The sequence below is a fragment of the Cetorhinus maximus genome, chromosome 21, assembly GCF_964194155.1.
Source record: "Cetorhinus maximus chromosome 21, sCetMax3.hap1.1, whole genome shotgun sequence".
Taxonomy (NCBI): domain Eukaryota; kingdom Metazoa; phylum Chordata; class Chondrichthyes; order Lamniformes; family Cetorhinidae; genus Cetorhinus; species Cetorhinus maximus.
The window spans coordinates 86492005-86508646 of record NC_135899.1 but is presented as its reverse complement, the minus strand read 5'-3'; the positions used below and the strand labels follow the sequence as shown (position 1 = coordinate 86508646).

The 16642-nt window shown below is 38.6% G+C and overlaps 1 protein-coding gene across 14 annotated transcripts in view; it reads left to right on the top strand.

Annotated features, from left to right (window-relative positions):
* Positions 1-16642, top strand: part of LOC144696101 (protein 4.1-like) — a 189015-nt gene that overhangs the window by 70719 nt on the left and 101654 nt on the right. Inside the window, exon 1 of one of the 14 annotated variants that reach the window (XM_078567370.1) lies at positions 12984-13147. The exons of the other annotated variants lie outside the window; for them this stretch is intronic. The gene's annotated coding sequence lies outside the window, so the exon portion shown is untranslated. Of the gene's footprint in view, positions 1-12983; positions 13148-16642 lie in introns of those variants that run through there. 14 annotated transcript variants of the gene reach the window in all.

The following is a 16642-nucleotide window of genomic DNA, read 5'->3' as shown; positions in this document are numbered from 1 at the left end:
AGGTTAATTTGCATGGCCTCAAGATTAACTTGACCTTTGATGGCTGTTGTCATCAGCCCTGAAATTGTTGCCCCCAACAAATCTGAAAGATTTCTTCAGGCCAATAATGTTCTTTTTCAGGGAGAGCAAGAGTGGATTTTGTGTACTACCAAAGCCTATATTTATAAATGAATATTCTTGGAGAATCTCAATTGGGACTTTTCTCGACTGGGTCTCATTGAACAGCTCTGAAGTGTTGTGTTGGACCTTTTCTCTTCAAAGTAATCATCTGGGTAAGATGGATGTGCAGATGTTTGAGATGCAGCTCAGTAGGTATTGCAGAACATGACACTTTTTTACTGTTAGAACAAAATGTTATTGTAAGATGGCACATGTCATACTTGGTGGGGGGTGGGGTGGGGGGGGTCTTACTTCACCAACACAAACACTCCATCAAGCTAATGTAAAAATAGGTATCTTTTAGGTATCACTATAGGGAATTTCCTAAGTATACTGACTGCTGATATAATTGATTTTATTTTTCTGAAGAGAATTTCAGATTGAATTTCAAATTTTGAGATCTCTGTAGGTGAATTTTTTAAAAATTCATTTCTGCGACGAGTGTGGTGGCAAGGCTAGTATTTGTTGCCATCCCTAATTGCCTTTGAAAAGGGGTTGATGAACCACTACCTTCAACCACTTTACTGTACATTTGGTGTAGGTACACCAACATTGCTGTCAGAAAGCGAGTTCCAGGCTTTTAACCCAATGACAGTAAAGGAACAGCATTATAGTTGCAAGTCAGGGCAGTGTGTGACTTGGAGGGGAACTTGTCAAGTGGTGCCTTCTAGGTAGTAGAGGTTGCAGGTTTGGAAGGTGAGGTCGAAGGAACTTTGGCAAGTTGTTTCAGTGCATCTTGTAGATGGTGTACACTGCTGCTACTGTGTGTCGGTGGTGAATGGGGTACCGATCAAGCAGACAGCTTTGTCCTGGATGGTGTCAAGCTGCTTGTGTTGTTGGAGCTGCAGTCATCCAGGCAAGTGGGGAGTATTCCATCATATTGATTGATGCCCTTTAAACATAAGAACAATTAGAAATAGGAGCAGGGGTAGACCATTTGACCCCTCATCTGCTCTGCCATTCATTATGGTCATGGGTGATCTTCGGCCAAAGCTCCGCTTCAAGAATACTTGCAAGCATTACATGAAGGCCCTAAACATTGATTATTGCACCTGAGGGTCACTAGCTGATGACAGAGGAAAGTGGTGATATCCCCTGTAGGCTGGCATGCACCACCACATTGGCTACAGGGCCAATGCAGAAAACAACAACTCTCAATGACTCTTGGAAGCTTCATGTGCTGCACTTGTGGCAGAACCTGTCTGTCAAGGATGGGCCTCTTCAGCCATCAGCAAAAGTGTGCCTCGTCTGAACTGGATTGTTTGCTGCATGTCTTATCTTTGGTAGATGGAAGGATGCTGATGGAATATAATCACTATGCTACTATTCCTGGACCTGGTTCTTTGGAATCACAACGTAGTGTAAATGAACACTGTCCTTCTGACTTACTGAAACAAAGCTGTAAATTGGTACAATAACTTGTGGCTTAAGTGCTAGGAGCAAATTTCTTAATAAATTTGATGAAATCAGAGCTTAAGGAAAGAATAAAATGTGTTGATCATGTTGTGCAAATAGATGGAACATTAATAAAAGTATTTGAAATTGTATTTTTTTAGTTGCCCTCTTTATGCATATTAGACATCTGTTTTTGTATTATATGCAGCTTAGGTATTGACAGTGAAGTAGAGAGCACTTATACTCAATGGTGCTGGCAAAATTTGTCAATTCTGGTACAACTTGGTGCTGAATCAATAAAGATAAACCATGGGTACATTGAAAAATCTACACTAGCATAAACATAGCCAACTTGTTGGCTGAAATGTATTTTTAAAATAGTTTTGCCTAAAGGATAAAAACATCACTTAAATTAAAAGTTTATAATAATTGTGATGAAGCATCCATCTAGTCATGGGTTAATTGTACATCACTGCCACTTCATTACACATTGCTGATAATTGGTCAGCAGTGCCCAAAAAGTTAAATTCTATTTTTACTGCTGTTCCAAAAAGTTTGTGATCCCATCTGCTTATTTTGTCCCATTGGATCGCAGGGACTAACTTAGTTGAATTCCATTTTATTATCCTTTGGTATGTTTTTGGGATGTTGGTGATGCTGATGAGGCTCTGAGAAGGTAGTGATGGATCTTCTTCTTGAACTGATTCAGTTGTGGAGTTGATGGTGCTCCCTCTTCAGGTGGGTGGAGAATTCCAAGATAATGACCCATGAATGATGAAAGGATTTGTGAGGTTTCTGGCTTTGGGATTGTGATTTTACTGGTTATAGACCAGGGAGGGGGGGGGAGGAAAGTGCAGCTTTGATGAGATGCTTTTTGCCCTCTGCAACAAACTGGTCAATTTCTGTTGAAAATAAGAAAGAAATTGTTGTTGAACATCAGGTCATAGGAAGTATGTTGAAAAAGGTGTGGTTATGATTTCCTAACAAATTAACTTGTGACTGGTGTGGTATGGTTGTGTCATGCCTTAGGAAAGGAGCTCCCCTTCATAAAAACAACACTGTGAATTCTAATCTCTGCAACTGAGGAGTAGGAAGGCATAGCATGGTGAACCGTTTGTAGTGCATGGGTTCCTCATAAACAAAATCTTTGCAACGAGCCTCTGGAACAAATTTTAAAAACAAACTGCTACCAAGAGTAAAAAGGGGAAAATCTCAGTTAATAGCGTTTTTGCATTAATTAGTATTGTCACTATTTTGTTTTAAAACTTAAATCAGTAAACTGACTTGACCGATCTGGAAAGAAATCATTGAAGAACTTAGTATGAAAAAAAATTTTAAGTTGTCATTTATTCAGAAAGAGGTAAAATTGTTTTCTAGATTGGACTGAACAGTACTGAAAAGGAAAGGGTTGGAAAAACTAATTGTACTACAGAGTATTTCATCATATTCTTATGGAACAGCTTTTAATGGCATAACAGTATGTTTTTTAAAAATTCATTCATGGGATGTGGGTGTCGCTGGCTCGGCCAGTATTTATTGCCCATCCCAAATTGGCCTTGTTCAGAAGGCATTTAAGGGTCAACCACATTGCTGTGGGTCTGGAGTCATATGTAGGTCAGACCAGGTAAGGAAGGACAGCAGATTTCCGTCCCTAAAGGACATTAGCGAACCAGATGGGTTTTTACAACAATCGGCAATGATTTCATGGCCGTCATCAGACTTTTAATTCCAGATTTTTAGTGAATGCAAATTGCACCATCTGTCGTGGTGAGATTCAAACCCAGGCCCCCAGAGCATTACCCTGGGTCTCTGGAATATTAGTCCAGTGATAATACCACTATGCCTGAACATAATGTGAACATAACATGTATACTCTCCCGTGTACATGATTGGAACAACATTGAAAGCTGTAGTTTAAAAACATCAGTTATGACAGTGTAATAAACAAATTCCAATCTTTGTCTCTTGTACCAACAGTTACAGCAATTTTTCAATCTTATTGGCATCTTTCAGGAAATCATGAGCTCAGAATTTCCACACACAAATGATCACATAAAACTACATCAGCCTTGAAAGGGGCCTTGCTGAATCTTTGTGCTCTCCGTCAGAGCCCATACAAGTACATTTGTCTGTAGCTATGATAGGTTTCAGGTATTGCAGTGACAACAAGTGTAATTGTCCCCACATATACAGGATAGTCTGCTACAAAGATTGTTAACTATGTTGTAATAATGTCCATACACAGTGAAATTTTGCTGGTCCATGTTATGTCTCTGTTGAGTTTTGAAATTTGCCACCTATACTGGTGCATCGCTTAATTGTATACGGAGGATAAAAAAAATGCTTTTCACCATTGTGTCATTAAATTTGTTTACAAATCATGTGACTTTTTTTGGTTTTGATTTCCATTCTAAACATCAATTGCAATAATTCGATTTCCAGTCTTCTCCTTCTTAGTGTTCATGCAACAACAGCAACACATGGAATGGCAACATACATTTAAAATCAAATTTTCCACTTGTTGGGCAGAGGGATAGCAGGGAAGAGGAATGAAGGAAGCTTTTTGTCTTTAAATTTCTCATCTTTATTGAGGGAAGACAAATTGCGTGTAGATTGCTACCATAATTACAAAGTTTAGTTATGGTAATTTTTTGTAAGCAAAATAAAAATGCGCAACAGGTGCAGAACAAGTAAACTGGTAAAGAATCCAACTTTTAAAATGCTTTAAAATCTGCTGTGCATTTTGAATTTTGCATTTTTGTTTCTTTTTATTCTCTGTATAAAGCTATGGTGAAACCTGATTTGGCAGAAGAATACACATCCACTATGTCAGTACTTTATTACCTGCATGCTGCTTTGCCTTACAGCATTCTTGTGAATAAACTCTTGGTCTCCATCATTAAAAGCAGAAAGAAAGAAGTTGCATTTATGCCATTACTTTCACATCAAAGTCATCCTAAAACACAACTCAGTTTGTTCAAATTGGCTACAGCTGTAGTCATACAAATCATTGTATGTATTGTGGTTACATATGGTTTCCTTAAAGGAGCAATTCAGCTGTTTTAATTTATGAACTGTATGTGATGGGTTTCTCACCATTTGGGTGGTTTGTAATATTTTAGATCCTCCACCTTTTATAATGAAAACTCTCTATGGTAAATCTTGTGAAAGAGGTTTGATAGGGTAAATATAAAGAAAGTGTTTTCACTTGTCAGAAACTAGAGCCAATAAATATAAGATAGTCAATACATCCAGTAAGGGATTCTAGAGGTACTTCTTTACCCAGAGAGTGGTTAGAATATGGAATTCACTACCATTTGGAGTGGTTTAGATGAATAGCATAATGCATTTAAGGGGAAGCTGGATAAGTATATGAGGGACAAAGGAACAGAAGGATTTGTTGATTAGGTGAGATAAAGTAAGGTGGGAGGAGGATAGTATGGAGCACAAACACTGGCATATAGACATGTTGGTCCGAATGGTCTGTTTCTGTGCTGTAAAGTTCTATATAAATTTCTCATACTGTAACTCCACCCTATTGCCAGTGGAGGTGTTGCAGCATGAGCACAAAGTATTTAATTTTGCATGGCACACTTATAATGAAAACTGCCCCTTAAATGTATGCATAGTATAAAAATACATACAGAATATGTGACTTTAAAATTGGCACTGAGTATTGCTTATCCCAATCTTTAATCCTATATAACCTGATTGCATTTGGCTTTGCCTACCCCGTGTGTAACACTATGGTAATAGTAATGAGCCATAGTTCACGAAGGACCATAAGCATCACTCCCTAGAGAGAAACAATTAATTATACAGCTTGAGGGGCACCACTCCACATCAAACGTGGGGCAAGGCAAGGAGGCAGGCCTCTATAAACTACCACAGCAGCTACGGGGTTGAACTTGTACTGCTGGCATCACTTTGCATCACAGTCTAGCCATCTTGCTAATTGAGTTAACTAATCACCATACCGTAGAGATTGATGAATATGTACCAGTAGTGTAAAAATCATCAGTGATTTTACACCAGTGCAAAACTTCCATTTGTAAATGAGACTAATGACTGTATCATTCCTCTACTTGTTCCTTGTTTTTTAAGTTATTTCAGTAACTTTGGTTAGAACATTTCTGCAAGTTCTACAAATATAAATAGAGGCATAGAGTACAAAAACCAGGAAGTTATTCCAAAATGTATATAAAACACTAGTTTGGCCCAGGCTAGAGTATTATGTCCATTCCTGAGCACCACACTTTACAACCTATGTTGAAGTCTGGAGAGCATACAGAAGAGATTTTCTAGAATTTCTCCAGGGATGAGGGATTGCCAGTTACATATGTAGACTGGAGAAGCTGTAGTTGTTCTCCCTTGAGCAGAAAAGGCTAGGAGGAGATTTGATAAAGGCATTTACAATTATGAAGGGCTAAGATAGAGAAACTGTTCTCAGTGGCTGGAGGGTCAATAACCAGAGGGCACTGATTTAAGGTGATTGACAAAAGAACAAGAAACAAATGAAGAAAACTTTTTTGCTTGAGTGTTTAGGATTGGGACTGTTGTGCCTGATAGGGCGATGGAAACAGATTCAATAATAGCTTTCAAAAGAAGCTAGAATAAATGATTGAAGGAGAAATTATTGCAGTGATATGGGGAAAGAGTGGAGGAGCGGGACTAGCTGAATTGCTCTTCAAAAGAGCCATCGCAGACCCAATGGGTCGAATGGCTTCCTGTGTTTTATTCTTCTATCTGCAATTTGACTCTGGCTATTATTTAATTTGTAAAATGTCAAATTTTAAATGCGTTGTTATTCTTCCCTGTAGAATTGGTTGGTGCTCAGTGTAGCAGTTTTTTTTTAAGTTTGACTTTATTAAAATTCAGAACAATCTCCTTGAAGTGGCACTTAATCTCATGCTTCATAACACCCAAATAGAGCATATTCAAATGAAATTAGAGGTTCTACAGCATGTGGCAGTACTCTTCTTATTGACAGCTTATTGTAAATCCACAATTAGTGCACAATGTAATAATTGAAAATGGAGATTGGTGATTGAGGTCTGATTAAAAAGCAAACAATACAATGTAAATTGAGGATATAATGTAATAGCGAGTGTCAAGATAAGCATCCGTAAATATTCTACATACAGTGTAGTGTATGCACAAACCCAATGATAGACAAAACTGTGGAGACAATATAAAACAAAACAAGTAATTGCGTAACAGTGGTTAGGATGTCTGAGTCATGAGTTATATCATAGAATCTTATAGCATAGAAGGAAGCCATTTGGTCCATTGTGCCTGTGCTGGCTCCTTGTAAGATCTCCCAATTCCAGAAAAAGCACACCCCTGTTCTTTCCCCAACAGCCTTTCTCTAACTTTCCTTTCCTCTAGTCCTTGATCATATTGTTACCTCCCAAATTCATGTTCATTTTCCCTGGAATTCCATACTTAAAACCCTCCACTCAGGTTTCACCTGCTGCCACAGTACCAAAACAGCTCTCATTAAATCCTATGTGACTGTGTCAAGGGTAACCAACCCTCTTCATCCTTCTTGGCTCACCTGCAGCCTCTGACTCAATTGACTATGCCATCCTCCTCCAGCGCCTCCATTGTTGTTCAGCTGAGTGGAACTGCACTCGCCTGGTTCCAATTTTATCTTCCTAATTGTAAGCAGAGGACCACCTGCCATGGCTTCTCTTCCTGCTCCTGCACTGTTGCTGTTGGTGTTATCTAAAGATATATTCTTTGCCCTCTCCTATTTCTCAGCTACATCCTGCTCCTTGGTGACATCATCGAAAACAAAGCATAATTTTTCACATACTTCTGAAGGCACCCAGCTCTCCCTTACTACCACCTCTCAAACTCCTCCACTCTCAACAATCAGACTGCTTTTCTGACACATCGCATCCTTGTTTTCTGCCTCTCCCTGTCTCTGTAATCTTCTCCAGTCCACAACCCTCCCAGGTATCTGCACTTGTCCAATTTTGGCCCCTTAATCATCCCTGATTTTTAATTTCTTCATCAGGTGCCAAGGTCTTAAGATCTGAAACGCACCACCCGCCCCCCTTCATAAACCTCTCTACCTCTCTTTTTCCCTCCTTTAAGGCATTTCTGAGCTTTTGTCCATTTGCCCTGATATCTCTTTATGCAGCTCAGTGTTAAATTTTGCTTTATAATGCCCCTTGAAATACCTTGGGCATTTTCTTGAGTTGAAGGTGCTATATAAGTAGTAGTAGTCATACTAGCAAATGTGAATATATTTAATTAAATATTCATCCAATTCCCTTTTGAAAGTTACTATTGAATCTTCTTCTACCACCCTTTCATGCAGTTCATTCCAGATCCTAGCAACAAAAATTGCATTCAAATTTTCAAATCATGATATAATTTGAACACACATTCTCAATTAATAATCTATGCCTCTTAGTAGTAATAACTGCTGTGCTACCATGCCCTATAACTGAGCTAAAGGATAGGACCACCCCCAACCCCATTTGTATAATCATGCTACTGACTCTTTGGGTGTTGAAGCCACTGCTAAGTGTCTGGGGATATTTAATATGGCATGGCTCCCAAAGATATATAAAGGTGGCTGTAGCTAAAGATCTTAAGAGCATTGCAACTAGATGTGTGTGAGCACTGTTATAAGGTGTTAGGCAGAAGTGACGCTACAGTATTTTCTTTAAAAGGTGGTCTTTCGTGTTTTCCTGGAACTGAGTACATGCCATTGGTGGCAACTCTATGAAATGGGTGGATTCTTTTTTATTCCCTTTGAGAAGGAGTATTTTGACCTTCATATTGTGGTTTTGAAATTGTTGTTTTTGTGGTTTTAGCATGTTTTCACTTCCTGAGTATGCAGCATACCTATCAAATCTGCTCTTAGCCTTAGTGATGTGAAATGTTGAGTGCAAGCATTGTTCCAGTTTGCAATTGTTATAATTTCACAGCCCAGAACGGACCATTGAATGTTTGAGATTGTCAAGATCTGGATAGTATGATTACCATTAAGTTATGAAAAAGAATTCTCTCTCTCTTTCTCTCTCTCTCTCTCTCTCTCTCCATTTTCTGTCAACATTGTGAAGCTCGAGTACAGTGAGCAGGTGTCCTTATGATATTTCTAATATAGAAAGTAATGTCTGTCATCAGTGGGCTGTTTTGCATGAATACTAGCACACGGCTGCACTAAGTACTTTACAGGTTGTTTAATGATTTTTTAGCAGTGTAAGTGGATTGGCCTCAAATGAGTAGACTGGAGCAGATTGTAGTGGAATCTGGAGAGATTATATCTAGTTTGATTAATCCTTTGAGGACTGCAGTGTGTTTTTTTTGTTATTGCAAGTTTTCGTTCCTCATCTGTTCTCAAGGCAAGAGCCTCTTCCTAGGGCATTCTTCAACAAACACCGACTAATCCTTGATACTTCACTCATGTGGCCACTTCTCTTGTTTAAGTTTAGACTGTGAATATTGGTGGGCTATTTGGTCATGGGGATCACATAACTAAACCCAAATCTTCACCAGCCACCCTTACACACACGAGTCATTGAATAGTAATCAAGAGTAGGAAAATTGACTTTAAGGTCAGGGTTGCTGAAGTCAATTTTTAGCATCCTTACTACTGCCCTGGCTAAGGTCATTAAATTCAACACTGAACAGGAATGACTAGGAATTGATAGAGACTTTTTGACCTGAATGGCCCAGTTGCTCACAGAATCACAGAACATTGTGGTGCAGAATGAGTATTATGATTTAATGTCATTCTCCTGCCTTTTCCCTGTACCCCTGCACATTGTTTCTATTCAGATAATCATCTAATGCCCTCTTGAATGCCTCAATTGAACCTGCCTCCACCACACTTCCAGGTAGTGCATTCTAGACTCGAACCACTTGCTGCGCGAAAAAGTTTTTTCTCACATCACATTTGCTTCTTTTGAAAATCACTTTAAATCTGTGCCCTCTCATTCTCGATCCTTTTATGAGTGGGAATCCAGTCCCCTCATGATTTTGAACACCTATCAAATCTCCTCAGCCTTCTCTCCAAGGAGAACAGTCCCAACCTCTGCATCCTATCTTCATAACTGAAGTTTCTCATCCCTGGAACCATTCTTGTAAACTTCTTCACTCTTTCCAATGTGTTCACATCTTTCCTATAGTGTGGTGCCTGGAGCTGTACACAATACTCCAGCTGAGGCCTGACTAGTGTCTTAAATGAGCTCAGCATAATCTCCCTGCTCTTGTACTCTATACTCCTATTAATAAAGCCCAGGGTACTGTATGCTTTATTAACTGCTCCATCCACCTGTCCTGCTCACTACCTTTACTAAGATAGTGGAGAGCTCGCAGTGGTGTTTGTCAAGATTATTACTATGCTATGCTATTTCTTCTCTTTGGCTGGGAAATGCCAGTTATTTTTCTCCTTGAGCTCATGCACTTTTCATAGTCCATATTATGCTTTACTAACCTCTTCTTGGGTTGTCTACCATTGCGATAAGCTTCGTAAGACAGTCCAGCCACTTGACTTCTTCCATCCTTTCTCCCCACCAAAATAAAAAATCCTCACAGGAAAAGCACCTCAGATGGAATTTCCTGGCAATTTGAACCCAGATAGGTAATTAGGGCATAAAGCAAATATCTGGCATATACTAATGAATTTGGGTTTAAATAGATATCAGCAAGATGAGCACACAGATCACATAATTTTGGTTACAACTTCAATATTCCACCACTTGGTTTCCATTCTGGCACTGGAAGTGTAGTACAGTTGAAGTTTCTACTGTCTCAGGGATAAGCTCAGGCTTTTCTTCATTTAGAATATAAATTACTTTGAATTTCTTTACTTAACGGAATTCAAATTCTCAAACTGCCATGGTGGGTTTTGAGCTCCTGTTGAGCTTTTGTTCAAGCCTCTGGTCTACTAGTCCAGTAACATAATCTCAATGCTACCATACCCAGACCTTTCTCTGGTGCTGCTGCACCACAGGACAGTTGAGATCAGAAATTCACAGTGAAGAATTAAGCTTCAATCACCTTGAGTGAATGTTACCCATTTTCAGAACCTATACCCATTAACTTCTTGGAATTGGTATTCTGTTTTGGACCTTAGTTTTGTCGACTGTGGCTCAATGTACAGGAATTGCTGCCTTTTGTTCTTTACCCTTATATCTACACTGAAAAATGTAGAAATAAATACTGAGAAATCGTATGACCAGGATTAAATTGTAGATATGTTGGGTAGTCTTAGGTTGCTGTTAAGTCTAATATTGCACAGTAGGAGCAAGTCTACCTATATGGAATCTTCACACACTGATTTGTTTATTATAAGAAATTTCAAAAACAATTCACCCATTTTGAAATGTCTAGTGCTAATTTAGTGCAAACTTTTGCACATTTAGAACGTTGTAAATATTGAGTGGTCTGTGTCCAGAAAAATTGTGTGGCGGCAGTATTTCATTTTCATAAATGCACAAGATTAGTTTTTGTTTATTGTAAATTGTTGTGCTTAAAATCTGAATATTCCACAGATCATACTTGTGATCTCATGTAGTGGCGACTTTTGTATACCAAGTTCAACACGTGGCATTCAAACGTGATACTTGTGAAGAATGAACTAGCCTGACTTGGCATTTTATAAAGTTAAATAATTTACTGTTATGGTCAAAACCTGATTATTTTAAAACATTAGAGAACAAAATGAATGTATAATCTATATCTTTGAATAAAGAAATCTGATTTCAGACAGTTTCGTAGAATAGTATTCTCGGAATTACGAAGAAGCAGACGTCTGATACTAGTGGAAGTTGAGTGAGTGAGGCAAGGTTTTTTTTAAACTGAGCTGAAATTGGTGGATATGGTTGCCAACAATGTGAATACCACTGTTCTATAGGATTTGGGACTCCACTTGAATCATGATTCATACCCATCAGCTTTGTGAATTTGGATTCAAAGATCCCAAACATTTATACACTGCAGGATAGTAAAACAAATCAGGTGGGTGGCTTGTGCCCACTTGTTTTTGTGTGCTGAAAAACGATGTGTGGAGGCAGTATTTATCTTGGATGTCTGTGGGTGAGGTCAATTTTTAAAATTGTCTGGAAAGAGAAAAACCTAGGTTATCCAGTGATCAGTTTTTATTTTTTGCATTTTGGACTGTGTTTGAGTAAATAGATTTATGGCTGCAGTTCGGTTTCAAAATAAACAATGGTAGCTACAAAGCTTGCAAAAAAGAGGATTTGGAATCTTTTCAGAGCATTGTCTGGGTATGGACAGTGAATTGTCTGGGTATGGACAATATGCTGACAGTGTAAGCCTTTGCTCTGTGTTAACAGTGGGCAGCTACAATTTGTAAAGAATTTGGCAGCATGTAGATGTTGATGTGTGCAGCAGTTTGTTTTAGCAGTTGAAAATAAGCCTGGGTTTTGCCAGACACAAAGGGTTTTGTCGTTTTTTAATGGTGGCGGTGCTGCAGTAGGCTTTGTTGTGTACAGTGCTATTTATTAAATGCTTTACAATGTGCTTAGAGTGTGATAGAATAGTATATATATAATAATTCAGTTCTGTAAATTTTTTGGCACCATTTCTATTACACTTGACGTTTTGCATTCATAGAACATGGACACAGTTTTATATGAATATTTTTTTCTAAATATTTTGAGAGGTTTTTAAAATGTTACATGTATACAATAGCTGAACACATCTGCAGGAAAGCTACTGTATATTTAAAATTAATTGCTTAATGCGTCATCACATATGTCGAAAGCCAGTTTAGAATAAAATTAATTTGAACATTTGGTAAACATTGGATTCAATGCTCCATTTTCTTTTTGCCATATAATATGGTGCTAAATATTTTCTCATCCACAATGCTAGTGTTAGAGTACTAATTACTTTTGTTCTTATAACTGGCTTTTGGAACTTGTAGAATCTAGTGTTTTTGCTGTTAAACATTCTCTTATGCATTGTCAGAGGTTTGTCCTGCAGTTTTTCTTCAAAGTCCAATCATTATTATCTAAAGGGATAAAGTAACGTTGGAACAGCAAGCTAGAAAATGTGAACAGGCAGTGGTTGACAGGAAATATGGGATGATATGCTGCTGTACTGAAAGGAAACTTTCATTGTTGTATTACAATACTAAAAATCCATGTTGAGACAGACCACTTAAGATATTAGTTAGAGTCTGGTACGTTTTCATATGAATGTGTTGAAAAGGACCGATCAACTTTGTGCATATTCTAGATATAGTTTGTTTATATTGTGATTTTTTTTCAAAGAATTAGGTTGCTTATGTTTACTGACTTCTTTCCTATTAGGTAATGTGCACAATTGGGATAGTTTGAATACGCACATTTTGAGTAGTTAGTGTTCTTTATATTGGAATAATCCAACAGTACCTTGCAGTTTCATTGTAGCTTTAACATACAAAAACATCTCCAGGCTGTTTGTAAGAACATGAGGAAAGCAAACCTGGAAGCAACAGGGTTTAGGAGGAATAACCAAAATTGCAGTCAAAGCTCAATTTAAAAGAAGATCTTGGAGAGGCAGAGAATTCCAGAGAGCGAACCCAGGCAACTGAAGACTGCTACTAGTGGTGCTGTGAAGGAAGGTAGGATGCATGAGGAAATAGAGTCTTTTGATGGGCAAATATTATAATGCAAGGTATTGTATATATTCTTGCACAATGCAATTATTTATGCATTTTAAAGAAGATTTTATCATATTGAGAAAAAAATGCACCCCAACAGCTCAATGGTTTTTCATGTAAATAAAGTTGTCATGTATTTGTCAAAGATGAGGAAAAGTTTATCTAATAACTTTCTAGCAGTGAAGTTGTCCTTTGGCTTGAGCCATTGATGATTCTCCGTCATTTACCAACAGAAATTCTGAATAAGCTTTGTATGTTCACAATGATGGCCTGTGGCATGGTTGGTAACACTCTTGCCTGAGTCAGAAGAGTGAGTTCAAGTTGCACTCCAGGCTTGAGAGTGCAAAAATCAAGGCTGCAGTACTGAGGGAATGCTGCACTGTCTTTCAGATGAGATGTTAAACTTGGGTGGGCATAAAAGATCCCATGGCACTATTCAAAAAGCAGGGGTGTTAACCCCCAGTGTCCTGGCTGACAGTTATTCCTCAATCAACCTCACTAAAATAGATTACCTTGCTGTTACTACAATGCTGTTTGTGGGAGCCTGCTGTATGCAAAATGGTTGCCATGTTTCCTACCTTACAACTTCAAAAGTAATTCATTGGCTTTAAAGTACTTAAGGATGTCCTGTGGTCATGAAAGGCACTTTATAAATCAAAGTTTGTTCATCTGTATTTCAATAGATTTTTTTCAAGTACTTGGTACATTCTCACACTACATGTTTACCATTGCTGCAAAGCATGGAAGTTGCAGTTGTTGTGTAATGATGTTTTCTTTAAATTTTGTAACATTTGAATGTAATTTATTCCAAATATAGCCTTAATTTAACCCCTTTTGAGCTGTCAGTTTAGAGGCTGCATTATGAATAAAGGTGTAACTGCTACAGAACCTTGAACTGCACTTTTTTCTATCTATTAAGAATTCAGAAATTATTCCTTTAAAATGTTAATATTCCACCTAGTTTTACAGTATGTAGCCTTTAGGCTTTACTCTATAACGATTAGCTGGAAATACGATTGTTCTACTCGAACAGTTCTCAACGTATTGCCAATGAAAAAACACCCTATCCACTTGCTGGTCCCATTTTTTTTAAATTGTATTTGCATATTGAATTTAGGAAATACACAGAACCATGAAACCATTCCACATCACTGTTCTCTGAAAATAAGGATTTTATTCTATTCAAATTTTATTGTAGTAAAAATGCATCAGTTCTCAGTGATGAGGTCTGTCAATGAAGAGGGAATATTTCTTCAGTAGGGTGCAACAACATGATTATAAATCATCCTCAAGTGCCCTCACAATGATTCTTGAACCAAGCATCATGTTTCAGTAGGCTTAAAACAAAATGAGTTATTAAAGGGCAATTGGAACAGGAGTAGGCCGTTTAGCCCCTTGAGCCTGTTCCACCATTCTGTGAGACGTTGATTGATCTGTGACCTAACTCTGTATACCCACCTTTACCCCATATCCTTTGAGAACCTGTGTTATCTCTCAATCTCAAATTTAAAATTAACAACTGATTTCAGAAGGAAGTAGGAAGGGCACTTGAGGGAAATAACTTTGCAAGGCTAAGGGAATAGAGCAGGGATGGGACTGACTGGATTACTCTACAGAGAGGTCACCGGGCCAAATAGCCCCCTCCTGTGCCATCGTGACTCTTTGACTCTGCATCAACTGCTGTTTGTGGAAGGGGGTTTTAAACTTATGCCACCTTTTTGTGTGTAGAAGTGTTTTACTGATTGAAGGTGCATATTATGCTCACTTAGAGCATTGTGTCATTATTGCACAAATACATCCAGTGGACCTTGACTGCTATCTATTTGTTTTGGTTGGCTAGGTATCTGATACATAGAAATGCTTTGCCGTGTTCCTATATGCTCATACCCTATTTGCTGGCATTGTAAGGACTTTAGTGCAGGTTGACAGGTCCAAAGATTCAGAACATACGAGTAGGCACAAATGGGGTTACTGGAGTTTAACCAACAACAACCCCCAGTTATATAGCGTCATTAATGTAATAAAATGTCTCAGCACATTTAACAAGCAACACCAAGCTACATAAGATGTTTGGCCAGGTGATCAAACACTTGATCAGAGAGAGGGGTTTTAAGGAGCCATCTTAAAAGAATAAAGAAGTAGAGTGATTTGGGGAAGGAATTCCATAACTTAGAACATTGACAGCTGAAGGCAAGGTTGAAATAGGGGACCAATTAAAATTTAATGCTTAAACAGGTCAGAATTGGTGGAGCACAGAAAGTGTGGGGGTTGTGGGAGGGGGTTGCTGTAAGTTTGAAGTTGGGGAAGAGCAAAGCCATGGAGGGATTTGAAGACAAGGATGAGAATCTTAAAATTGAGGTGTTACTTTGGGAGCCAGTGTAGGTAAATGAGCACAAGTGAAACGGGTGAACAGGGCTTGGTGTGATTTGGGGCACAGATAGCAGGGTTTTGAACGACCTCAAGTTTGCGGAGGGTAGAATGTGGGAGGTCAGCCAGGAATGCTTTGGAATAGTCAAGTCTAGAAGTATCAAAAGCATGGATGAGGGTTTCAGCAGCAGTTAGGCTGAGGCAAAGGTGGAGTTGGGCAGTGCAACAGAGGTTGAAACATGTGGTTTTAGTGAGGGTGTGGAAATGAGGTAGGAAGCTTATCTTGGGATGAAACATAATACCAAGGTTGTGAATGGTCTGGATCAGCCACAGATAGTTGTCAGGTAGAGGCATGGAGTCAGTGGTAAGGAAATGGAGTTTGTGACGAGGACTGAAGAGGATGACTTTCATTTTCTCAGTTTAAAACGAGTGTCCCCTTATTCTGTAACTATGTCCCCTAGTACGAGATTCCCCCCACTAGTGGAAACATCTTCTCAACATCTACCCTCTCGAGCCCCCTCAGGATCTTGTACGTTTCAATAAGATCACCCCTCATTCTTCTAAACTCTAATGAATAAAGGCCTAACCTGTTTAGCCGTTCTTGATAAGTCAACCCCTTCATCCCAGGAATCAGCCTAGTGAATCTCTCTTGAACTGTCTCCAATGCCAATATACCCTTTCTTAAATATAGGGACCAAAGCTGTACACAGTACTTCAGGTGCGGCCTCACCAACACCCTATACAGTTGTAACAAGGTTTCCCTATTTTTAAACTCCAACACCGTAGCAATACAGGCTAAAATTCCATTTGCCTTCTTAATTATTTGCTCCACCTGCATGCTAACTTTTTGTGTTTCAAGAACACCCAGATTCCTCTGTGCTGCACATTTTTGGAGTCTCTGTCCAATTAAATAATAGCTTGCCTTTTGATCCTTTCTACCAAAGTGCATGACCTCTCACTTTCCTACATTAAACTCCGTCTGCCAAGTTTTTGCCCACTCACTCAACTTATCTATATCCCCTTGCAGATTCCTTATACCCTCATCACAACATGCCTTCACACCTATTTTTTGTATCGTCAGCAAATTTT